Source organism: Pezoporus occidentalis, unplaced genomic scaffold (genome assembly GCF_034315485.1).
Source record: "Pezoporus occidentalis ecotype Australia unplaced genomic scaffold, CSIRO_AGI_Poc_V1 ctg3, whole genome shotgun sequence".
Classification (NCBI taxonomy): domain Eukaryota; kingdom Metazoa; phylum Chordata; class Aves; order Psittaciformes; family Psittacidae; genus Pezoporus; species Pezoporus occidentalis.
Genome location: NW_026914940.1, coordinates 9,196,603 through 9,222,513, shown reverse-complemented (window position 1 = coordinate 9,222,513; position 25,911 = coordinate 9,196,603). Strand labels below are relative to the sequence as shown.

At 46.7% G+C, this 25,911-nt stretch overlaps 1 long non-coding RNA gene across 1 annotated transcript in view; it reads left to right on the top strand.

Moving 5' to 3' along the window:
• Window positions 1-25,911, top strand: part of LOC134167881 (uncharacterized) — a 128,127-nt gene that overhangs the window by 72,260 nt on the left and 29,956 nt on the right. Inside the window, exon 4 of the long non-coding RNA XR_009966315.1 lies at window positions 24,967-25,327. This is a non-coding gene — a long non-coding RNA (uncharacterized LOC134167881). The remainder of the gene's footprint in view (window positions 1-24,966; window positions 25,328-25,911) is intronic.

Genomic DNA, 25,911 nt, shown 5'->3' with positions numbered 1-25,911 from the left:
TGATATTTTGGATGCCAGAGGATGCTCATCCTCAAAATGTAATTGTTTTAAACTAACTTGATGATTATTTCAAGCCAGCTTTACAGACTCCTGTCTGAATAATGGGCATTTCTGTGGAGTTAATCAGAAAGAATTGCAGTTTCTTTTATGATGGGCAGAAATAGCTCTCAGACTCGGGACAATGTGTAACAGCAATGACTCGATCTGTTGACTTAGGCAGAAATATGCAGCCAGTTTAAAATATAAAAAAAATCTGGAAATATCTCATGGGTCTGGGAATCAGTGCTGGAAATTGCTCTGGAGCTTTACTGGCAGTTGGTGAATAAAGTTGTTGAGAGGAGTAGCAGGAGCACAGGAGATGCTCTCTGGGTTCAGGTGGGCCAGAGATGCTCATCCTCCTCATCTCTCACTCTGCCCATCTGCAAAGGCTGAGCATCCCAGTCTGAACTTAACCCTGTGCCTTTTTGCTTCAGGCTGAGAGAGGAAAGAATCTATGGACAAAAGGTCCAAAGTCCTGGACCAAATTTTTGGCTGATGAGTTTTGCTGGATCAGAGCTGTTTTCTGAGAGTGACAGAGCCTAGAGAGGGCTTGTCCATTCCATCTTGGATACTGCAGGATTGTAGTTTAAATGCCCACTGCAGGATTGTAGTTTAAATGCCCACAGCCGGTGCTGCATACTATGTTAAGTGATCCAGCTGGCACAGAGGTGCTTGGGTGCCTCAGTGAAGGGTTTTTCAGGATATCCCATCAAACCTGCATTATCCAGCACTTAAGGTCTGGGAGATGACTTGTGGTTTCCCCAAATCCATGCACATCTGGGAGCTGGGATGCACTTGCCTTTCTCTGCTATGCTCAAGGGTAGCACTGTGCTGCACCTGCATCCCAACCCAGGGCTGTTTCTGCAAAGGATGCATCGCTAATACAGACCGTGTGGATTTGGCAGGATATCAGGGTACTATACGGGATGCAGGGGGCAGACATCATATACCTCCTTTCTGGCTGGTTATATCCTACTTTGCAGTGAATTTCCTACCACCACCACCCCTGTTTTCAGCATTTTAGTTAAAAACAAATAGCCTGGGGTTGTATAATAGGATGTTTGCTGATCCCTATGATGCTCGGTCACAGAGGATACACACAGGAGCCGGTGTTGGAGCCCTGTGCCCAGGTCCCTCCCTGCACATGGCTGTGACAGGAAAAAATGTGGTGGGAGCCTTCCCAGACTGAAATGTGCTTTGCCTTCCTTGGATGAGCTCAGCTCTTTTACAACACTCCGCTTATATGGGTTGATGTCTTTCCAGGAGCCTGGAGTTGGGATAGGGACCCACGGTCAGAGCTCCCTGGACAAAGCACTGAGCCTGCCAGGCAGTTTTTCCATAAATTGCTGATACCTAGTATGGTGAAATAGGGGTTTATCAGAAGGTTTAGTGATGGCCAGTTTGCTCAGTCACATGCATAAAATAGTGTTTGAAGGAAGGTGCTGAAATACTCCCCATAGCCTCTTGCAAACAGCCCATGCAATCAGTGAAGATTTACTGGCCTCTCTCAATTTCTGTTTCCTGTCCACCTCTGTTGATAATTTCTAGTCTTTCTGCTTCATGTTTCTTTAACTTTTTGCTAACTTAAAAACTTCCAAGGCATGCTGTTAACTGTATTGAGTTTAAAAGCTTTTGCCTCTGCTGTGTGGAGCAGGGCATGCTGCTTGGATCATTGCTGTTATCTCAGGTTTCTTTGCATTTTCCCGCAGGCTGCTTCTGATTTCAGAGATAGAGTTGTTGGAAAAAAGGAAGATTTCTGATGCTTTTAAGCATGACTCCTGTTGAGCATCTATCCTGTTTTACCTTAGCAGATAAAAACTGATTCAAGGAGCAGGAATCCTGATTTCAGCTGTTTTTATGTGTGACTTCATGTGCACGCTGCTTTTGCAGTTGTATGTCCAGGAGACTGGTGATGGTTGCAGGCACTTTTGGGCATTCACATGAGCCCATGGCATCACTGCCTGTTGCAGGTACCAGAGCATTGAGCATCAAAGTGGGGACCCTTTGGGGAGATCAGCAGCATTGAGTGGGAAGTTGGGGAAGCTCTGCAGGGAAAATGTGTGTTTTGTCTGGCTGAGCCCCCTCCTTCAGGTACTGGAAATAGGTCCAAATTTCTCATTTGCAGCACCTTTCCTCCCTGTGCAATCTGTTATCTCTTATCCTCCCTGGTTGCTTCCCACTTCCCAGACCTGCAGCAATGGTCTTGGTAGGAACATCATCGGCTGCTGTGCATCTTATTGGCCTTGTGCTACCATGCTGGCTTCCCTTGGTGATCCCCTGAGGGACAGCCCTAGCAATAGACACCCCTTCTCAGCCCAACCCTTCTTCGCTGGGTGTGTTGCCCACCCTGCATGGAGACAGGGTGGGCAACCTGCATGGAGACAGCAGAATCCTTGGAATCCTGAGCATCACCTCCTTGCTCAGGTGGAATCTCATTTGAGTGTGAATTTGCACATGAAGGTTGTTTGAGATTAGGTACAAAGCTTTCCCAGATTGCTGTGTTTGGAAAGCATTCCTGCTTTGTGGAAGCTGCAGGGAAGCACATCTTGGAGGCTGATGCTGTAGGCGAGGTCAACAAGTACTGATAATAGGAGGTGTGTGGGGCTGCCAGTCCTGCTGGTGGAGGCTCCCTGGCCAAGGTGTCATCCTGATGGTGGCTGGGGTGCATCACCACCAGCATCTACTCCCTTACAGGCTGGAGCTTGGTGACTCTTCAGATGCTTCTGTGTGAAATGCTCGCGGCTGTGCCAGTGAGAGGTTTTTTTTCTTTTTTCTCTGCTCTTAATACTCAGACTTGGTTTATGCAGGAAACAATAAAAGGTGACAAAACCGTAACTCAGTTTCTTTTACACCTGTCTTTCCCCACTGTTCTGGATTGTTGATTGTTCCTCACTGCTGGATTGTGAACCAACAGCAGCAGCTACTGTCTGTCTCGTTCTTCCTCTGTGTGAACCTGCTCTCGGGCAGCAGAACTGGGTGCTGTGCTGTTTTCCACTCCTGAGCCTCTCTCAGGTGCTGTTTTCATGGTGGTTACAACCTATTGCTGGCACCGTGGGGTGAGCCAGGAGCATGCCTTTGATCCAGATCAGCCCTGGGCATTCAGTTGCCTCTCCGTGGGATTGGGCTGAGCTCTCCATGTGAAGGTTACGTTGGCTTGTGTTTGGTCTGGCTTCATGCTGGCCATGGGAGGACTGATGATACTGGGTTGGGTGCAAAAGTAGTAGGGCACATGGATGATGCTTGATGTGGCTTTACCTGTCTACCTCTGGTTTTGTCCAGATGTGGACAGGCCGAGCATCACCGCAGTGTGCCATCTCAGAGAGATCCTGTAGTGGCAACGGGCTGCGGAGCCTATGCCAACATTCTGCTGAGATGTGGTCTCAGGTCTTGTGTCAGCCACAGATGACATTACTATACACAAATTACACAGTATTGGGGTTTTTAAAGTGATTGTGTGGATTTTATGTGTCATTTCCTGAGGTATTTTCATCCCAGCTCAGATAATTAATCCAATGAATTGTGTCTGTACACTGCCTGATGTGCCTCCGTGGTATTCAGTTTATCTGCCTTCCCCATCCCTGTAACATCCCCACGCTGCAACGAGGCTCCTTATATCCTTTGCTGTGTTTTCATCCTTGCTGCTCTACACTTTTTGTAGGATTAAACCATCTTTGTTCTATTTTCTGATGGTTTGGAAACTTGTTTTTTCTTTTTCATTTACTGGTTTTCCGCAAGTCTCTTGTGCACGATGCTTCCTTCTGTGTTTGAAGCATCCTCTGCATGTTCATAATATTTAGGAATGAAGCCAAAATACAGAGGACCACCAAAGCTTGCCTAAAAGAATTAAAGATCTGGTGATCTTTTCCACCAGATATCTTCCAGAGTCTTCAATGTCTGAATTCATGTGGTGCTTGGTACAAAGATCTTCAGGGAGCAGGAACTGCATGTGGGCCGGTGGTGTGGGCAGGCTGGGTCACGAGGTGCTGCACGTAGGTGTATCCAGTTTTTGGTTGGTATATCCAGGGCCACTGGTGTGCTGTGGGCAGGAGGAGCTGGTGCAGCCCCTGCCACCTCTCCTCCTGTCAGACACTTGCTGTTTGCCTCTGTCCTTCCCCTTCATTTTGTCTGCTTGCCTGCACTGCCCTGGCACAGAGCTGTGTGCCAGCCCCTGCCCTGACTCAGCCCTGCTGGAGCATCCCTATTCCCTTGCCCAGGGCTGTGAATTTCTGGGTGCTCATTTGGGCTGCTACAGATGCCTGGTGAAGTCTTGCCACCAAACTCATCACTTCTGACTTGGTCTTTGCATCCCCACAACCCGGCATAGAGTGTGGTCTGCCCACACCATCGCTGGTGCTGTCTGTGCCTTACAGCTGCAGCCACTGCGTTGACACTTTAAGTCTGGCCATGCATGGGGCACATGGTCCAATTTGACTGGGGATGGGATGCATGACACCATCATACCAGCTTTACAGGTGATGGCTGACCTGGGATAAAGCCTGGTTGTACAGAGTGGATTTTTTTTGCTTAAATACATGTTTCTGCTGATAAACAAGTTGTGATTAATTTAGCGCAAGTAAAAGTGACCTTAATGAAATTATAGATATGAAAAATATAAATATATAATATTTAAGTAAAAGCTATAATATAAATGTATTTAATATTAACATATTTAGAATAATATATTTTTATACATTTTAATATATATAAATATGTGTGTGTGTGTGTATATATATGTGTGTGTGTGTATATATATATATATATATACATATATATATATATATATAAAAGATCATTTGTTGGAGAAGATGGCTCTCAGAGGTGGGTGGTGGCCATGCTGCTGCCGGGAGGCAGGGCATGTCCCAGAGGGCAGCATCCCTAATTCAGATCAACGGAGCGGTGGTGGAGCCACACCTCAAATCTGTTGGAGCCCTTTCTGGCAAACCACTTCAAAAAGGGCATTTTGGTGTGGTTTAATGAACAGAAGGGAAAGTCCAGCGTGGGGCATGCACAGGTTTCAGGACAGGAGTTTCCAGCTGCAGGCATCTGTAGGAGTGATCAGAGCTTCATTTTCCCGTAACCTGTACTATGACATGAAGGGCAGCAGGGATGACAGCAGCTTTCCTGTCTGCTCGCTTGCTTTTCTTTCTCACTTCAGTGTTTTGGGCAATTTTCAAAGCAGGATGTGCATATTCTGTTTCTTTTCTGGATTAAACAGTCATCTTCTCCTTTCTTAGCTGGTTTGTTCACATGAAGGTAGGTAGTGGCAAAATACTTATTCAGAGATAAATGTGTTTATCTGGTCAGAGACTCTCAAGATGTTTGATACCTGAGAATAGTTTTTGCTGTTTATAGCACCTTGGAATTCTTAAGGAGAATCAGAAGTATTTCCCTTAGGATGAGCTACTGTCCTGCCAATAAGGACGAGAAACCCTAAGCAAAACCAAAACAGAACCCAGCACCATTCTCTTCAGCTGCCAAATTTGCATCTGATTTTGGGTTTTATTAGTCATTTTGTAAAACAAAATGAGCCTTTTATTTATCAGCATTTTCCCTTCCTCCTTCTGTTCCATCTCTCCCTCTTGCAGCTTGTTGGCCTTGTGATGGGCTGTTCTGGGGGGTGCTGAGCTCTTGCCATTCCTGCAGGCTTCTCCATCCCTCCTCAGCCCTTGTGCTGATCCACCTACAGCTTGCTGTGCTGTTAGAACATGATGTTGCATCCGTGCTTGGTGAACTTTCTGCTGGTTGATGAGCCTCATCAACTTCTGGAGAGGTCTGGTGAGCACCTCGGCCAGCTGTATCTCTGGAAAAGTGAGGAAAGGGTAGTGTTTGGCAGTGATGAGGTGTCATGGAGCTGAACAGTTTCAGTCCTTTGAGGTTGTATGGAGATGATTTATAACATGAAAAGGTTTTGTGTATTTTTTGCTCTCCATAATGTTCAAGAGTCCTTAAAGAGCTGAGGCATAGAAGGTCGCTGTTTTTTTCCCTCTAACCTATCTTGAAACTAATCCAAGCCCCCCCCGTAGGTAATACAACATAGGGTATAATTTTACTTAAATAGAACGGAAAAGTCTAGTACACCATCACCTCCTTTTATTTCCGTATGTGGTTGTCTTGTCACCCATGTACATCTAGAAGTATGCTTTCTTCTCATGTGTTTATTGAGGCCTCCAAGCTCAATGGGATTGAGCTGGTGGCTGCTTGGATGGTTCATTGGACACTTCCAGGTGCCATCTGTACGCAGGGATGCTGGTGATACAGCAAATAGGTATTTTTCCTCCAAGGGACGTGCGTTATTGGAGATGTCTTTTGATCACACAGGATCTTAAAACCTCTCTTTGTACATGCACATTTATCTTTGTATTGGCTGGATTTCAACTCGCTTTCTTCCTTGTGCACAATTTCCTTTCTGTTAAATAAACTGTTCCGCACAAACCATAGCAATGAGGTCACTGCTGTTGTGGGGGTTTTGTTTGGTTGGGTTTTTAGCAGCTGCTTCCACCCAAGGGTGGAATTCCCTTCGTTATGCACCTTTTAACTGGTTCTCCAAACCTTTCTTACCTTGCAGGTTCCTAAATGCTTTCTTTTGATGGAGGTGTACTTCAAAGGAAATTTAAGTCTTCCAATAATAATAGTTGTGTTTCTTGTATTATTTTCCACTGATCTATACCATCCTGTACATAGTTTCCCAAGGTCCAAATGGCTTGAGAGCCACTATTTGAACAGGGCAGAGTAGTACACTGGTTCATTTAAATCTGTTCTTTCTAATAGTTACTAGTTATAGTTATTAGGAATTTTCTGGATCATTGATGATTTACAACCCTTCTATTCTCTGTAACTGTTGTAGAGGATGAAATCAAAGGTCTGACTGGTATTTGCTCAGGGCACCCACTTAGAGCATATGAGCTTGGTCAGAGTGCTGTACTAATTGTGGCTCTGTGGGTTTTGTCTTAAGCTGGATTGATTCCTAGTCAGCTTTGGGCACAAGTGGAGCAAGCCCAGGTCTGTCTTCACATGTCTATGTAGACCCATCCCACTTAGATCATGTGAAATCCCTGTTCATTAGAGCCTTAAAGGGACCTTCTTGCCTTTGGCTGTACCTGTGAACTGGGTAGCACTGAATGTACAAACTAATCAAAGTGAGCCTGGAAAAGCCTCTAATGTGAAATTGTTAGGTTAATGAAAACAAAGGGAGTTGTTTGTGTTCAGCCAAGTGGAATCTTGCTGTTTCTCAGAGAACAGTGTTTTCAGTCTTGTACTCCTTGGAGAAACCCTGATTAAAACTGGTGGTACTTGACCTACAGGGTAGATGATTACAAAGTGATGGGCGCAAGTTCTTGCCCAAGAAACATTTTCATGTGCATATGTGTAAAATGCCTGGTGTTAGCCATGGGAAATGCTTCCCACCGGGGAAGGCAGAGTTGTCTCCAGCAGTGAAGATGCCATAGGGTCCCTCCACATGGGGAAAAGCAATCCTCCCACTGCAGAGATGTGGCTCAGCCCCAGTGAGAACCACTAAAAGAGACAGGAGAGCTCTCACGTTACGTCTAAGGTAAGGCCTGTGGTTTATGCCTTCTCTCATTACAGCGTCAGTTCAGGCCAAGTTCAACTAAAGGATGAGTGAGAAAGGAGTGAAAAAAACCCAAACCCTGCTGCGTGTGCATCTCCTTTCTGTGCTGCAGTGCACAGGTCTCATGTGGCTATTGGATTTCCATCAGTCAGCGGGCTGCTGGCGCCGTGCTGCATGGGGCTGCTGGCACTGAGAGCATGTCATGGCCAGCCCTGGAAGCTGGTGGAAAAACTTGCCTTGCAAGCCTCTTCTGGACAGCGAAGGGAGAGTCACCTCTGCATGGGCTTGCTCATATTTATTACTGTCTTTCAGTCCGTTAGTAGCATCCGCAGAGCTGTGCCAAGATGTGACTTCTGCCCGGAGTGTGATCTGTGATACTCACAGGTTGTGTTCCTGGCAGGTTGGGTATCTCCTTGATTTGATAGCAGAGATGCCAGTGCACCTGTGGGGGGCCATAACTACGGGCAGAGTTTGGACCAGAGCGCTCTGAGGTCTTGCTGAGAGCTGCCCCTGCTCCTGGGGCTGAACAGCAGCAGGGGCTGCTTGGTGGTGGTCACCTGTGGATGACAAACGTGAGAGGATGGCAGAGGTTCAGAGATTGGACCAGCTCATCTGGTCCCCAGGAGCACAGTGGCACTGGTGAGGACAGGCTGAGGGAGTTGGTTGTTCAGCCTGGAGAAGAGAAGGCTTCAGGGAGACCTTAGTGTAGGCTTTCAGTACTTAAAGTGGGCCTATAAGAGAGGTGGAGAGGGACAGTTTAGTAGGGCATGTTGCAATCATAGAAGGGGTAATGGTTTTAAATGAAAAAAAGGGAGATTCAGACTAACAGTAAGGAATATTTTTTTTTTCAGTAAGGGTGGTGAAGCACTGGCATAGGTAGCCCCGTGAGGTGGTAGATGCCTCATCCCTGGAGTCAAAGTTGGATGGGGCTCGAGTGACCTGATCTAGTTGAAGTTGATGTCCTTTCTCATTGCACAGGGGTTGGACTATATAACCTTTAGAAGTCCCTTCCAATCTATGATTCTATGATTCTATGATTCTATGATTTCCAGTTTAGCAGAGAGAACATCACTGAAGTGTACTCATGCTTGAGCAGTCATGGTTGAGTAGTCAGCATGGAGCTTTTGCTTGCAAGGAAAGGTAATTAACACTGTGTTCTTCCACATGTACAAAAAATCCTCATGGGATGCCTTCCATGCTACCACGAGTGGTATGTCAAGTGGTGTTAGTGGTAGCCAGTGGGAATGCTTTGTGCTATGATTTGTTTGGGAACAAATAGGATGTTGCTGTAACTAGATGCAACAACAGGGCACCTGGATCTCTCTGCACTGTGAAATGTCCTCAGGTAACTTGTGGCTTCCTGGCAACATTGTGGAATTCTTGGCCATGTTTTCTGCTGTAGACCTGGAGATCATATCTAGTGCAAGCAGGTATCTTGACCCTGGTGTGTGTTTAAATGTGTTATTTACACCACTGTGACATGAAGAGCACTAACTGTACCCCAGAGCCTACCGCTCTTTGTACAAATGTTGAATAGAAGGCTGTCTGTTCCCCAAGGATCTTATGGCCTGGATCAATGATGGAAGGTTGTGGTTGGACATATGCAGATAGGGGAGTAAAATAAAAATGCCAAAAAGGCACTATTGATCACCTTGACAGACGTGTCTCAGAACACCAGCAGCCTCACAGTTATTGAGCTTTCTTGTAAATGTCACAGCAAAGGGGAGTTTTGATGAAGTCACTGAGGTGGTTTGGCAGACATTCGGGAAGAATTCATACTGGTCAAGAGAGGGGCAGGAAGGGAGAAAATATCATTCAGTATCAAAGACATTTTCCACTGACTGGTCCAGACCAGCTTCCTAAGTGGAAATCAACATTGTAAGAGTCAGCATTGTAGGAGTCAACATCATAAGAGTCAACAGCAGATAGTGGATACTGTAGGGCATGGGATGAGCCTTCAAAGTTAAGGAGCTCTTGTGTGATGAGATAAGGAAAGGGGGGAGCCTAGAGCAGCTGAGGTAGGATAGAAAACATGACCTGTGTGGTGGCATACTCTTTGGTCAGGAGAAGTTTCTCAGAGAAGGGCAGTTGTGTTGGCTTTGATGTGGGTAAGTAGAGCTTTGATGACAGCAGATTTGGATGCTGGGTGAAAGAGCATCCAAAAGATGTCCTAAGACTTGATTTTGAACATAAGGAGACCGTTTTGGAGTAGAAAGGAGAGTCTGTGTGGAGAAGGGCTGGATGTGGGGAGGTGAAGGGCAGGTAGAGAAGGATAGTAGCATGGATGGAGCCACAGGCACCACAGGGAGAAAAGCCTTAAGCTGAACTGGAGGATGATGAAGAGAGGGGAAAAGAGGGACAAGACATGGTGCTGTCAGAGGCAGGTTTGAGGAGGCAGAGCCAAGCAGAGGGACCTGTAGATTCTGACCTTTGGCTAAGGAGCCACTAAATTTTTCAGTAAAATCATGAATAAATAATATTATTGCTTCCAGACCTAGACAGTATCCACTGCAGATAAACCGATGCAGATAGTGAAAAGCTTTGACTGTAACATCATCCTGGGCTATGTCAACCACAGTATAACAACCCTGTCAAAAGATGTGATTGCACAGCTTTATTCAGCATTGGTGCAGCCTCACCTTCAGTGGTGTGTGCAGTTCTGGGCCCCACAATTTAAGGATATGGAAGTTCTTGAATGTCCTTGAGGAGGGCAACAAAGCTGGTGGTGGGGTGGGAAGGGATGTCCTGTGAGGAGGGGCTAAGGACTCTGGGCTTGTCTAGTTTGGAGAAGAGGAGGCTGAGGGTTGGCGTTGTTGCTCTCTAGAACTTCCTGAGGAGGGGAACTGGAGAGGAAGGTGGTGAGCTCTTCTCCCTGCTATCCAGTGGTAGGATATATGGGAATGGTTCAGAGCTGCGCCAGGGGAGGTTCAGACTGGACATTAGGAAGCATTTCTTTATTGAGAGGGTGGTCAAACACTGGGAGAGGCTTCCTAGAGAGGTGGTCAATGCCCCACGCCTGTCAGTGCTTTAAGAGGCCAGCCCTGAAGTGGTCAGGCACTCCTCGCTGCTCTAGTGGAAGGTGTCCTTGCCCATGGCAGGGGGTTGGAACTTGATGAGCTTTAAGCTCCCTTCCAATGTAAACCATTCTATGCTTCTATGATTCTATTCTATCCTCAGAAGTGGCTTTCTGTATGTGCTTTGGTCTGGGACCCATGCAGCACCCCTGTCCAGCAAGGTGTCTGCCTGGCCCTGCACACTTTCTGTCCCATCTCCACACACTCGTGATGGGGATACTATTCCCATAAAACAGGCATGTGCTGACGTCTGCCTGGTTACACAAACCGGCTCTGGAAAACCTCAGCTCCTAGATTACAAACATAGCAGGGCTCTGTCTGCAGAGGTGTACGGTTACAAAACACACACTCGCATGCTCACACGGCTTAACCAAAACCACCGTGTTTTTAGCAGTTTCTGAGGGTTTATTCATTACACAGCGGCACAGGAATGCAGGAATGTGAGCAATGTTAAACCTATTCATTTGGTGGGGAGGCATCTCCTCTCCGCTGCTCCAGCCTGCTTGGCTTTAATGATGATTGCACCTCTGGAGTTGTTGAGCTGGCTGTTTGCCACACCAGCCCTCCCCAGCTCAGCGCTGGGAAGGAAGGCTGGAGCCGGGAAAGAGCTTAGGTTGGTGCTTTGGAGAAGGGCTGTCCTTCCTGCTGGGATGCTCCCTGCATCCTACCCTGCATCCCGCCCTGCATCCTGCCCCACTTGCACATCTTCCCAGGAAGCATCTGCCTGCTTCCAAAAAGGCTTTTGTGCTCCTCTTGGTATTAGCTATGCCTTGGAGGGAAAACCTGCTGGTGCCTTCTCCCAGCACTCAGCCCTGCAAATGGCTTCAGCTGAGGTTTGAATGGCTCCTACATCCTTCCCAAAGAGCCTGTCCTGCAAATCCTGGGACACCCTGCCTCTATGGCACTGCCCCAGTGGCAGCATGGGACTGATGGATGCTCTTTGCTCTGGAGTCTGAGCAGGGAGGAGGAGGAGGATGGTCACTCTTGAACTCTTGTATATCCTGCTGGGGAATTTATTTTGCCTTTTTTAGTATTATTTCTTTAGTGCTTCTAATTAACCAACCACACATGCATCCAACAATATCCTGGCATTTTAAAATTAACTATTGATTTCAAAAGCCTTGTGACTTTAAAAATGGGAAATTAAAAAAAAAAAAACAAACCCAAAAAAAGGCAGCAGTAATTTTTCTTGGCTTGTTAAGAATTTGAAAGATGCATTAGAATCAGATTTTAGGTTTATTCCTGCTGCCTGTTCCCAGGGGAGGAATGCCATTCTCTGCAAGACCTGACTGCTTGCAGCAGCTGCTGCTGTCGCTACCATCAGCTCAGCTGCTGGAGTTTCACATAAAGGGCCTGGGAAGTTGTGGAACACTGGATCCATAGCACAAAGATGAGCACTATGTGTTAGCTGCAGATGCACAGGCTGGGTGGCTGGACAGTTTCCTGGCAGAAGTGAGTGGCATAGGCACAACAGAACTGTCAACTTAATAGAAGCTGATACAGTTGAATTTGAGTAGCAGAGACACATAGAAGATTTTACTTAAGGTAGCATTAAGCTCTGTGTTTAAAGGACACAGTTTTGAAGGGTATATTATGCGAATGGAAGCAGCCTAATGCATTAGGGGGACTAGCCATTAGCTGGGGATGATGAGGTTTCTGATGCTGCATAGCGCCAAAGAGGAGACAACCTGTGCCTGAAAGACAAGATAGAATTAGTTGTGCTTCAGCAGCTGGGATGCATTTGGCAGAGTACAACAATTGCACTTGTTGTACTGTGAAATTTGAGTTAAACCCTCTTTCCTTGCAGGATTGGGTGATGGAGAATTGAGCAGTAAAGAGGTCTGCATAGTCCACTCCCCATGTTTGGGATGTTCAGGTGCAGTGTGTTGGTACCCAGCTTCTGGATTTTAGGCCAAGCCCATGGTCCATGCTTGTACAGCAAGAGCTAGGGCAGAGATTGTCTTCCACACTCTGTATCACGCTCATCTTTGGTCATGGATATCACCAGTTCCTGTCAAGCTGGTGGACTTCTCTGGAGGTGTGAAATTGAGACACATGATCCTTAGTTGCTAGGATGATAATCCTTTAATTGTTCATTTGTATGGTAATTTAAGAGGTTACAAGAAGGCCACATGAATTAATAGGAGGAAGGTGAGGGAATAGGCTGGCCAAAATGGGGTCCTTAGAGCAAGTGGAGGAATTAATGAAGAGCAAATAAATGAGGCTAAGTGAGAGACTTCTGGCTGCTCTCTCCACCTGACACATTCACTGCCCTGGACTGAAAAGAAGCAGTTTCTTGACAGCACACTGGAAAGCACATATGGCAAATAGAAACACTTCACTTTGTCTTGTATCTTGTCAATGCTTCAGTCAGCGTAGACCTGCTGACCATGGGATGTTCTCCATGGTCACCTGTACCAATGGCTTAAAAAGTTGAGTACTATCACAGCCTCAGGCCCTGGCTTTGTGCCTAATGGAAGGATCCAGCTTTTTGGCCTTTGGGCAACTTTAAAGTCCTGTGTGCTTTGACAGAGACTATGGTGAGGTCTACTCCACATTACATACCTCCTGCTTCTCAGAAATGCCTTCTCCTGGTGAGCCTGGTCCATAGTTGTTTAACCTGGACCTTGGACACAGAGGGTTTGTGACTAGACAGGAGTAACAAAAACCCTCAGTGCTTTTCAGTGTTTTTTGCTTGCAAACATCAATGTTATGTCGTGGATGGGGAAACTGAGGCACATCTGTCACCTTTTCTGACAGCCCTTGCTCTCTGCAGAAAGTCTGCATTCCTAAGCTCTAAACCCAGCTCATTTCTGATGGGGGCAGGAGGAAGGAAAGAAACAAGTGCTGTATTTCAGACTGTCCTCTTAGCAGGGACAGTGGCCACTGCTTTCCGTGCTGTGTGAAGGTTGGGCACACCCCGCTCTGGGAAATACAGTGGTGCTGAATAACTGCCCCGGCTCGCCTGCCAGGAACTCATACCCTGCGGCCAGGCAGCCTGGTGGAATGGAGAGACTTGTGCTAAACCAGTCCTGCCTTCTCCTCTGCCGGCGGCTGGTTGGGCAATGCTGGATGGGTTGCTCAGCCTTTCTGAATTGCAGTTTCTCCATCGGGATGACGATGCTAGCAGTGCTTAGAGTCTTTTAAGTGCTCTGAGATCTATGGAATGGAATTAAAAGAGATAGGAGTGGGGATAGGGGTGTGTCAGGTGCAAGTGTTGGGAATTTAATTGGGAAATCTTGTCTATCATATCACCTTTGTATTTATCCTGTTGCTCCTGTTGGCTTTCTAGAGCTAGATCAAGACGGGTTAACACAAGGCCCTGAACCTTGCTGTGCTTCTGGCTGAGGCTTGACATCGTTACTGTGCTGACAGCAGTGGCACAGCTGATAAAAAAATATTTGTGTCTTCTGGAATAACACATCTGGAGATTACATTTACATTTGGAGAAGAGGTCCTGGCACTCTGATCTCAGATCAACTGCAGATAATGGAGTTTCTCGTATTGAAATCCTAGGACGATGCTCAATCCTTTCATAGCATCCTTGCTGCACCAGCATTTCTCCATGGGATTTTCTTGTCCAGCAGTGCGTGGTCTGCTGCCATTTCAGGTCTCAGACCAGGCAGGGCATAGCTGGTGACTCCACACTTGCTCAGCAGCTGCTGCATCCCTCTCCTGTGATCTCTGGTTGAGCTCAGCCCCACGTGTACACACACGCAGGGGAGCGGGGTGAGCGCCGACAATCCTTCCTCCTCCTCCCCGGTGCTGGGGCTGGCTGGTGAGCCAGCATCAAAGCAAAGCTTCCAAACCGTGTCTCTGTTCTCGGAGGCTGCCTGGCTCCGGCGTTGGCTCTCGCTGGCGTTGAAGCCTGCCTGGGAATGGGCGCGACTCCCGCATAGCTCCTGGGTCGACTCTCATTAGGAAGGGTGTGTGCTCCATAGAGGGTGAGCTGTGCCTCTCCTCCTGTTTGGCCGTGGAGCAGCCGGGCTGCGGAGCCAGGGTGCAGAGCTGGGTTTCTTCCCCAGGGCTTGTTCTCACCAGCACTCGCACTGGCTGGCAGCCCTGGGCATTGCTGGGCTGTGATTAACAGCAGGGTGGTGAAGCCCTGCATGGCCAAGCTCCTCCTGTGCACGCTGGGCTGTTCTGCTGGACCCCTGGGTGAGTGCCCCATCTGCTCTGTGGTTTGGGGTGGAGGTCTTGCCCTAAGTTTCCCCATGCACTCCGTGGTGGTGAAAGACATCTCCAGGGCAGAAGTCATGGCCCCCAGTTCTGGTGCTGCTATCCTGCAGGGTCCTCCCAGAGCTGGTGTACCCAAAGTGGGTACTTTGTTGGAAAAAGAGGGGTGGCACTGAGTGTCAGAGCCAAGAAGTGAGTTGTTCTGCCCCTTCCAAAGTGGAGAGAGCCAGGCTTCAGAAGCTCCCCAGGGATGGTTGCCAGCTTGGCAGAGCTCAGCATTACTGAGGTTACTGGGTGAAACACCGCTGTCCTGTGTCCGTGTCTTCCCACTGACCTGTGTCACCATCACTCATGCTTCAGACCCATCACAGTGTAGCACCCAGAGCAGCTCAGGTGCTTTTAGGAGGTAGGGTGTGTGTATTGCTTGCTGATCTCTTTCAAGGAGGAGGAAGAGGTTGCCCAGAAAAGCTGTAGATGCCCCATCCCCGGAAACATTCAAAGTCAGGTTGGATGGGGCTCTGAGCAACCTGATCTAGTTCAGTATATTCCTGCTTATTGCCGGGGGGGTGGACTAGGTGACCTTTAAAGGTCTCTTCCAGCCCAAACCATTCTGTGATTCAATGAGGGCAACTTGCAGCCTGACTAACCCAGAAAGGCAATGGTGGTGTGCAGAGCATCTCCCTGGCCCTGGCATAGAGCTGCAGGAGCTGCAGGAGTGGAGGACCCATGCTGACCCAGCACATGTAGTGTGTGCAGCGAGGGGGTGGTGTGTGTTTAGGGGAGATCTGAGCACTCTCTTTGCTCAGTTGCAAATTCCTCCCCAGTGGATGGCTCAGGGCCTTTTTAGAGGCCATCACTAAGTAATGCAGATCCTGCTCTTTGGTATCAGCATACATCAGTCTCCAAACTTCCTGCAGAGGCAAAGCACAGAGGTTTTCGTGCATCTTCCCACAGGAGGTGCCTTTCTGGGCATCAAAGGACCTCTGAATTTTTTGGGACATAGCATGAGTACTTTCAGCAGATAATAAAATAAATACACATATTTGTCCCACGTGGGTATATAAGAAGGTACAAGATAACTGCACTTGAAGGGATCAGCATCTTATTGCTTCTTCACTGCTTGTTCTCCAGGGAAACTGAGGTTGTCCTGTGTTGACTCTGGTGTATACCAAGCTTCATCCATGGGTTCAACTGTTCAACTGTTTAGCACCTAGCCAGAAATAGCTTGTGTTGGGTTTGCAGCCTATACTTCTGGCTGATTCCTCCGGTGCTGTGGGGTCATGCAGTAAGCCAGTCAACTGAGAAATAGGATAACTTAGCCAAATTCAATCTAATTTTTGGACAGTGCATATAAATACATCTAGTCATTACAGATAAAAGCCCATGGCCACGTTTGGTGGGTCATCCCCTTCAGCAGCCAAGCAGTGTTACCATGAAATCCAGGCATCCTTCTGCACTGCTGCATCTGAAACCATTTCAGGCTGCTGACAGCAAAGGATGTCACTGAACCCACTTAGAAGGGGGACCCATCTAGCTGATATTACTCCATTTTTAATTTCCCCTGGATTGTTACTGTGTAGATTTGGTTCCCCAATCCAGTTTGTGGTCTTGCATGGCAAACTGGCATGTGCTGGCATGGCTGAGAGGGAGGAACGAATGGAAACAAGATCACGGTGCCAAAAAGCTTGTGGGGGAGACTCCCAGGCGTAATCGCACCGAAACCTGGGGAGTTGCAGCTGAACCAGGAACCTCCTCGGGCTTCCTGCCTCTCTGCTCTGCCCCATTCCCCAGGGTGGTTTGGTTGGATGATGGTAAATGGGAAAGCCTCCGCACCCAGGTACCTACACACACAGTTTGTTACTTTGCTCTCTTGCTTTTAGAGTTAACAGCACAAAGTGGTGGAGGTTGGGAGAATTTTCCATACTTTTTACATCCTCATTTTTTTCCCTATCTGTATTCCATCTTGATACTGTATCAGCATCGGTCCAGAGCAAGACCATCCCTGCTAGGTATGAGGTTGAGAGGAGCTGGGACCCATACCAGGCTCAGAGCCTGGACGTCCACAATGGCTTTTTTTGTTCTTGTTGCCCCAGGTGAGCCAAGATCCCCCTTGAAGAAGCTGTATTTCTGTATAGCTTGTGTGGAGCTGGGTTTTGAACCTTTTGCTGGCTCTTTTCTCAGCAGTGGGTTGCTTGCCAGCATCCTTGCTGCAGCACAGGGATGGAGCCACTGATGTTCCTGATCGTTGCAGGGGGATTGGACTAGATGACCTCTAAAGATCCCTTCCAAACTAAACCATTCTATGAGTCTGTGATTCCCAGTACTCTGGTCCAGCAGGTGACTATTTGTAACTGTCTGAGGGAACCCCTTTTGGAAAGAGGGGAGAAGGGGACACATCCTTCCCCTCTGCAGCCTAATTCCAGCCTGTGGCATTTCTGAGATGCACCATTTCCCCCAGCATTGTGCATTTAACACCAAACCTTTTTTCTTTGATTGAGGGCTTTTAAGCAGGACGTGATACTCCTGTGCTAGCCAAATGGCTTTGATTCTGCCATGCAATGTGGTGTACATGAGTCCAGGTTAGAGGGGTTATAAACACCCATTCCTTTGCAGAAGTTGAGAGTAAATGAAATCAAAGCTCACTACTGCAGTTCTAATTTTTCCTAATGGTCCATGTGGTTTTTTGCACTTCTTACTGGATGCGAGGGGATGTTGCATCAGTGTGTACATGCTATGTCCTTTGCTAGTCCACAGTTCTCATGCCAGGTTCAAGAGGGGGTGCTAACAACAGCTAGGTCCAAAAAAGGTGTATTTATATAAATCCTGGAGACAAATCACTCTAATGGGTGGTGACTTGCAGCAAACTTGTAGCCAGAGGAGGACGGATGGTTTTGAGCAGGGGTGTTGTGACCTGAAACTTAAGCCTGTGACTGGGTCACTGCCCTTCTTTCAAGTTGTTTTCACTGGGGTGGAAGCTTTCTTGTTACGCATGGAGTTGCATCCAGGGAGGATCTGAAAAGGTCGCTTAACCCTTTGCAGTGAAAACAGAAAGGAATGATAATACAATAAATCCAGACCAAGCCAACCATCCCCCCAAAAGACCTTGAAAGGCTGAAAAATACCCCACAAGGAGAATGCTGGGTTTGTATTGTTCAGCAAACAGCCTGAATTTGGGTTGGGGTTGCATCAAAGCTTTATACTGAAATTCAGTGCCATTTGGGAGGTAGCGCAGGTAACAATTCCCTTCATCTTTGCTTTAGTGTGTTTGACTGAATTACAGTGCAAATCCTGGGCTGTATAAATACAAGGCGGGAGAAAAAAAAAAAAGCCCAGCAGAAACCACAGGCATTGTTCAGGCAGTTCTTTGATGTAGTTCACCCATGAATATAAACTGTGAGCCTTGTGGGATGGTTTTGGGCTAAAAGGGGCTTGAGACTGGTTTGTTGGGTGCCTTATAAAAACACTTCATAGACGTTTCCCTTCCCATCCTTTCTCTCTTAACGTGTGTGCTTTGCAGAAGAGGTGTTTGTACTCTCCCAAGATTTTGCTGCACGAATACAGGTTGGGTTCCACAATTTGTGCATACATTGAACACCTTGAATGAGATAAGTCTGGGTTCAGGCGCTGCTGGAGCCATCTACATTAGCATCTTGGCTTTCATTGTGCTGGTCAAGAATGATGTGTCGCTTGGGGCATATCCTGCAGGCGCTGTTGGAGTCAGGAATGGGACTGCATTGGCAGGGCAGCAAGGGAGGAAGGGACAGGGTGATTTGGCAGCTGGGCTGTTTGTTTGGGAGTGTGTGGGGAGGATTAGTCCATGAAGCTTGGGAATGAATTTGGCCTGGTACTTAAGTACCAGCTCCCAGGAAATTGCCATCAGGGTAATTAGTGTGTGCTGACTTATTTGTACAATGATAACAGCAGGAAAGTATTGAAGCAGGAAAACCAAACACATTATTCATCTGAACCTTCAATCCGCAGCCTTTACCTGACAGTTCACTATTTGCAATATGCAGGTCTATTTTTAGGCTTCCGAGCCAGGCAGGCTGTTTTCTTCTTTGTTTGTTTTGCGTTTTGGTTTTTATTTTGCTGACATAAATTGGAAATGGATCTGGGCTTAGAGATAAACAAGTGCATTTTAAAAATAAACCTTTTGAGTACCAAGGAGTCTTCTGTGGGAGCAATGAAGCATCGGTACAAGGCTTTCAAAACTTGTGCCCTGGATACGAGAATGATACTAGATATGAGATCCCTGTTGCTATTGGAAGTACTTGGTGTGACCATGAGCATCTTCTTCAGCCCAGGTTTCCCTGCTCAGTGACGGGCACTTTGTAAGGCCAGTTTAGAATTGCCCTTTGAGATCTGAGCGCCAAGGAGAAGGTTTAGTAACTTGGGTAATAATTATTACTAATGAGGCTGTGGGAGAATGACATGGGGTCACAGGAGTTTGTGGTCGTGAGGCATTCGAAGAGGATGTTTGGGGAAGGGCATCCTTACATGGTGTGAGTATATGGAAGAGCTGTTAGAAAGCAGGAGGTGTTGGAAAACCATGGAAAAAAGTGGGTGTGGAGAAACGGGCGGATTCACCTTGGAATGGAAACAACGGGGATGAAAGTATTTGCTCTGCCCTTCCTTTCCATTTTCCCCTCTCCTTTTTACAGCGGTGTCACCCCCAGCCACCTGCAGCAGGGATTCCCTGCCAGGCACTTGTGCTAAATCCTTTGAAAGCTCCTCTTCTCCTTTGGTGATTAGAAGGAAATAAAAAGGGTGGGGGCAGAAGACAGGCTGTCTGCAGGGAAGGGAGCTCAGGGGCCCCAGGGTTTCTCCTGGAGAAGAGTTTTGTGAACAGCTGAGGAAATCACCAGGCAAAGCACCTCCCGCAGCCAGCAGCTATATCACAGGCGCCCCTAGCCGCAAATGAAATGCAGATAAATCAGAGTTAAAGTGCCTTTTTTAAATACCAAAGGCTTTTAAGTATTTTGAGCCAGCCATCAAAAAGGTGACTTGCCATCTCCATATCTTGAGATCTTTGCATGGAGCCTGCATGCCTCCCTGGAAGGTGAGGCTTAGGCAAGCAGCAGCAATGCAGCTCAAATCAAAGGTAAATGAGTGAAACTCGTGACCTCCCTTATGCAAGATTCAGCCTGGGTGACTCAGTAGTCCTTAAAGTCTTAGGAATTGATTCCCATGCTTTGCAGCCCCAAAAGCTCATCCCCATCCCTAGCACTCCCAGCCTTTTTCAGCTGTGTGCAGGTCCAGGGTTGGAGGAGGCTGGGTTTGACTGCAGTCTCCTGGTTTCTTAGGGAGCAGTAGGTTAGTTTACTCTCTTAATGCTATTGCTGTAACAGTGGATGGGGTTGCACATTTTAAGCTCTGAAGGAAGAAGAAACGGGTGAGGGAAGGTATTGGAAATGCACAACCATAAACCAACATCATGATGATGGAAACTTCATACAAACCAGACAGGAACTACGATTTGCTTTCTGCTTGCAGGAAGGGCTGGACCAGGGCATTTGCATCCTTAGGGCTTTTCAGCTGTCTAAGGGAAAATGCAGTAAGGGGCTGCATCCTGGGACATGCTTTTGAGGCTTAGGAGAACCCAGCAGATGTGTAAATACTGGAGTTGAGAAGTACAAAGGAAACCTGGAATCCTAAATATGATTAACATCAATGGGTGTTTCAGAGTTTGGAGCTTTGTTCCTTTAGTTCAAGTGCCTCTAGTCAGGAGAGTTTTATGTGCTTTTCATAGAATCATAGACCAGCCCAGGTTGGAAGGGATCTTGAAAGTTCATCAGGTCCAACACGTGGGAAGGGTAACCTAGGTGAGATTGTCTAGCACCTTGTCCATCTTGAAAACCTCCAGTGATGGGGACTCCATCACTTCCCCAGGGAGGTCGTTCCAGGGTATGATTTTTCTCACTGTAAAAAGCGGATTTCCTGTATTGTGCTTTGTTTTTGCCCCATCAGTGTAATGTTTTTACTTGCTTTGGTCTGGTTCTGATTTTTCCTAGTTCTTTAGCTGGAAAACAAAATATCAGTGTGGATTTCTTGTTGTAACAGCATCTCACTTTGCTGCTCGTGGTGGGAATCTGGCGCTTTTGTTGCTCTTCAGCAAAACCCACATCTTGATAGTGATGGGGTGCAGATTGACCTCTGGGGCTGTAAGGGCCCAACCACTGATAATTTGGCCTCTTTGTTCTTTGTACCACATTAATTTTTAGGTTTTAAGGTCATGGTGCTTGTTTAGTCTGACTTGCTGTGTAACAGATATTCCTTGAATTAGTTTCCACTCTGGGTTCAGCAGTTGTGGACGGACCCAGATGTGCGTTTTTGGGGTGGAATCCAATCTCACTCTAAGCATTGCCAGTGCTGGATCACTGGCCATGCCAGTTGTGGCACTTTTCCCTCTGTTAATTACCTGCAGTGTTGGAAAACGGTACCTTTGTTTCTAGTTTGTTTTCTGCCGAGCTTCAACTTTCAACCTTTGGTCTTGTTATGCCTGTGTCTGGTAGGCTGAAGAGCACTCTTCCTGACAGGTACTTACAGGCTGCGAGGTACCTTTTAACTTTCTCTTTGATTGACTTCCTTGAGCTCCTCGGTACAAGCCTGGTTTTGTTCTTGCGGCTGCCCTCTGAACTCACTCCAGTTTTCCCAGCATTTTTCTTGCAGCGTGGGTACAAGCATTAAACCTCACACTCCCATCGGCTGTGCCAACCCAAGGCCCAAAGATAACAGGGCCTCTCTGCTGGTACGTGACATCCTTCATTTGGATGGCCAAGCATTGCAGACCTGCCTTGAAGCTCATGTTGGGCTAATTATGCCTCTTGCCTCAGCCAGTCCTGTAGGCCTTGTGTGTTTGAAAAGTTTCCATGTAGCCATTTGTTTTATGCGCCAAACATCTCATTAGTCTTTTTGATGTATTTTTCCCTTGGTTTGTATTCTGAAAGGAGTTGTAGTTTAACATTTCTCACTGTACCAGCCACATGTCAAAAATCTTAATATAGCTGAGAGTTGCTAGGAATGTATTCCACAGAACTGGGGGGAAGGCAAGTGGTTCCCAGCAGGGAAATAACACTGAGATGTATCTCCAGTGTTTGGTGGGACAGGATAGACTGCATGCCACTGGGTTCCAGAGTCCTGCAGGTTTTTTTTAACTCTTCAGCTCTTAATGGATTGCTTTCTCCCATGGAAATTAACCATGGAGTTGGTTAACCTGCAAGTTCTGTGCCAGCCAGATCTGTTGCTGCTGGCTGTTGAGTGTAGCACCAAACCCTTTGCTTGAGAGTCATGGGCTGAGTGCCCCCCTGGAGGGTTTGGGTCAGTGTATTTCCAGATGTGAGACACAGAGGATTGGCTGTATTTCCAATTGGGGTGCTTTTACTATCAGTTTTATGTTGTTTCTTACGTATTTATAATGACTCAGAGGAAACAGAGGTGTTGATCTGAATGGCAACCTGGAAAGCCTTTTGGTAATAACAACCAGATGTTTCCTTAGCACATCTGCTTAAGCCACTGTTGAAGTCGGTGCCTTCAGCAGCCCTGCTGGTGCATTTTGCTGCCTGCTGCTGTGTGTGATGCTAATTTACGAGCGATGCAGGAATCAGGTAGTGGCAGAAGCAGGGACATCCAGCTGCTGAGGAGCTGCGGAGAGGAAGGCACTTCAGTCTGTAACCCAAATTATTCTTGCTTTTACCATTCAGATAGGGTGTTTGGAGGTAGTCTAGCATGTAATCGTAAGTACTGTGCCCCAGGTTTGCCTGGTTACACGTCACTGTCTGTGTGTGCTGCTGCAGCTCAGCCATGTGGGCGAGAACATTGTCCATCTGAACATTGACTTCAGCCAAGAACAGGACAAGTTCTGCTTGTACAGAGACCAATGTGTGAAAAGATACTCCTGCCTGTCCCCTTATTTGCGGGAAGCTGTTCCACTCCCCGGTTGTATCCGTGTTTAGCACTTCAACACTGCCTTGCTAATCCCTGTGCCAGGATTCTCAGCATGTGGTGTTCCTCCCAGGGAGGGTCAGCTTTGGGACAGCTCCACTGCCTCGTGCCAGGGCTTTGGGCAGCCAGGATGCTACTGGAAGCTGTGCTTTTAATGTCACTGTGTCGGCATCGTGCCCTGCCTTGGGGAATATCATTGGCAGCCTGAGGGTAACACTGCAATTCCAGATGCCCTGTGCCATGCAGTCTCTTTCTAGGCTGCACATTGCAAGCCCTTGTTTTATGGTCACAGCCCTTCCAGCCCTAGTGTGTGCTGCAGCGCCTCACAACGCACTGCTCTTTCTCCCTCTTCCTCAATGACTTCTACACGTCACAGAGCACATGTCTTCAGAGCAGAGCAGTTTGTGTTGCTCACTGGAAAGCAATGATGTGGACACTTTGTCTTGAAAGGTACTTGGCAGCCACAAAAAAAAGGAACTCATCACCCAAAATTAGGGCTAGTGTGTCATCTCCTTGCAGGGGTGGTGAGGTGATGTTGCAGGTTGTGCATGTTAAAATTGGGAAGAAGGTGGAAGCATGTGGTTGGGGTGTAACAAAGGACTTCAATGGAGAGGAGACGTTGATGTGGTAGGTGAGATGGATGGCCCAAAGGTGAAGATCTCATCCTATTCATGTTTCTTCCCTTCCAACGCATGACACACACAGCACCATGACCTGGCCAAGGATGGGCCATCAAGTATGTGTGGTTACAGGCAGGGAGCAAGCCTGGGAAAGTGCTTTGCAGGATGGAGATGGATGTGACGAATAATGATGTATGACCCAAGAGGAGCCTACAGTAGCTTGGTATGTCTGTGTGGGGCATTTAGAGAGCTGGGCCCAGAAACAGCACAGCAGGTCTTGGAGCAGAAGAAGCATATAAACGCTTGACATGTAAATATAGAAAGCAGCAAGAGATGGTCAGAAAAACCCATCTCTGGAGTTGTGGATGTTATTGCCACCGTCATGGCTGAGGACTTACAATTCCTATCTTTCTGCTGTGTTTCTGTTTCTGTCTGTACACAAAAAAATGCTAGTTTTGACAAACTTAGAATTTAATCTAGGTCTGATTTTTGGAGGCTTTCCTGTCTTGCCACTGGACCAGTCTTTTGCATCCATGGATCAATGTCACATTAGTATTAATCAACATGCAATGTAGTCTGTTTACTAGTCTATATGAACCTTATATGAAGGTTCTAGTCTATATGAATCTAGACATAGTAGTCTATATGAATAGACTATATGAATAGACATACCGATGTGAATATAGTCTATACGAGTAGACATACTAATCTATATGAATCTAGACATACTACTCTGTATGAATCTATATGAATCTTTAGTTGAGCACTGGAATGGTTTTAGGTAGAATTCAAATGTAGAAGTAACTGTATTTCATTGTGTATTAAAATCATTTAATATGATGAAAGTAGCTCGGTGTTTCCTTTGTCGGCATTTGAACTGACTGGCTAGTTTTCACCATTATGCCACCATGCTGAAGTTCAGTGCACCCTCGGGAGAGAGACAGCTTCAATAAATCCTCCTTTTTGAGGAAAGTAGAGTAAAATTTTGGAGAGGGTTTGCCTCTGGCAGTACCTAAACTTTCCAGCTGCATTGGTATTTGAAATGACTCTTTGTTTCTAAAGCAAGTTACATTGAAAAGTGTAAAAGTTAATGACACCAAAGGGAAAAATTCCAACTGTTGAAACAAAGTGCTTCAGATCAAAGCTAGTTTGAATTTAACAATCTTCAAAATGTCAAGGTTTTTTATCTTCTTTTTTCCCCCCACTCATTTATAATGGGGAAAAAAAAGGTCTTGAAACCCTCCAAGGATGATAGAACTGGGTTTTTTTTTCAGCTATCTTTGACATAGAATCATAGAGCTCGGGTTGGAAGGGACCTTCAAAGGTCATCTAGTCCAACCCCTTGTTCATCTCTGTTTGAGTACTACCTTCTGTTGGCTGAATTTGTAGGCACGAACGAGGTGTTCTTTCATCAATACTGCAGGGTCAGGGTATCCCCTGAAGGGTGAACCAGACATTATTCTTATAATACTAACAGAAATCATGTATAAAACCTGAACATTTGTCAGTCTGTCCCTATCCAGATATTAAAATTGTATTTTCCTTACAGGTGCATCCACAATTGGGATGATGGAGCCTGACGAGCCACAGTTTCACTTGGATTACAGTATTTCAGACTTCCTGAACTTGCCCTCCCCTAGTCCTTGGGGGCAGGGGAGCTTAAGTTTGTATCTCCAATATCACACAAGGAGAAAGAATGGAGTTGGCTACTTTGCACAAGTAACTAGAATCAATGTTGTGTTGCTGTTGGGAGCACTCAGAAGGAGAAAAGACTGGAGTCTAGCTCTCATTTTAGAGAGGATTTTGTCCAATAGGAATATGCAGAAGGGAAGATACAGGAAGAAGGAGGAGAGGTGGTGATACAAGGCATCTTCCTGACCTCCAGAATGGGACTGCAGCTTCATAACAAGGTAAAAATAACAACCCAAACCACCCAAACGTTTTCTCTCCTTCCTATCCCAGTCAAATATCCACCAGGCAAAAAGTGGGATGAGTCCAGACATTGATTTTTGATCGAGTGATTTCTCTTTTTGCTCCCAACCTCCATCCTTTTCCCCTGTCCTCTTCCCGTGTCCTATGTCACCCGTGCCTGCCTCTGCAGAGCCCATTGCAGAGGCCAGCAGACATTTGAGCAGGCTTCATGTAAAAATGATCAGCAAATCTCTATAGTCTTACTTCTCCACGTATCTGAGACTTAACTTTTCAAGCATCTGTTTGTCACACACATACATATTAAACACATTGCTTCTGGAGAAGTCTTTGTGCCTTTATGCCAGAAGAACTTGGTGCCTTATTTTTGGAAGTGAGGATGACAAGTCTCACACTCACCTGTACTGTTTGCAGCTCCAGAGCACAGTAGTATTTTCCAGACTGATGATACACGAAGAGCTGTATGTATTGCACTGCCTCAATCCAAAGCCGCAAGAGGAGAGAGACAGGAGCTGAAAAAAACAGAGCAAACTTACCTGTTTTCAATTTATCACCTTTGGAGAAC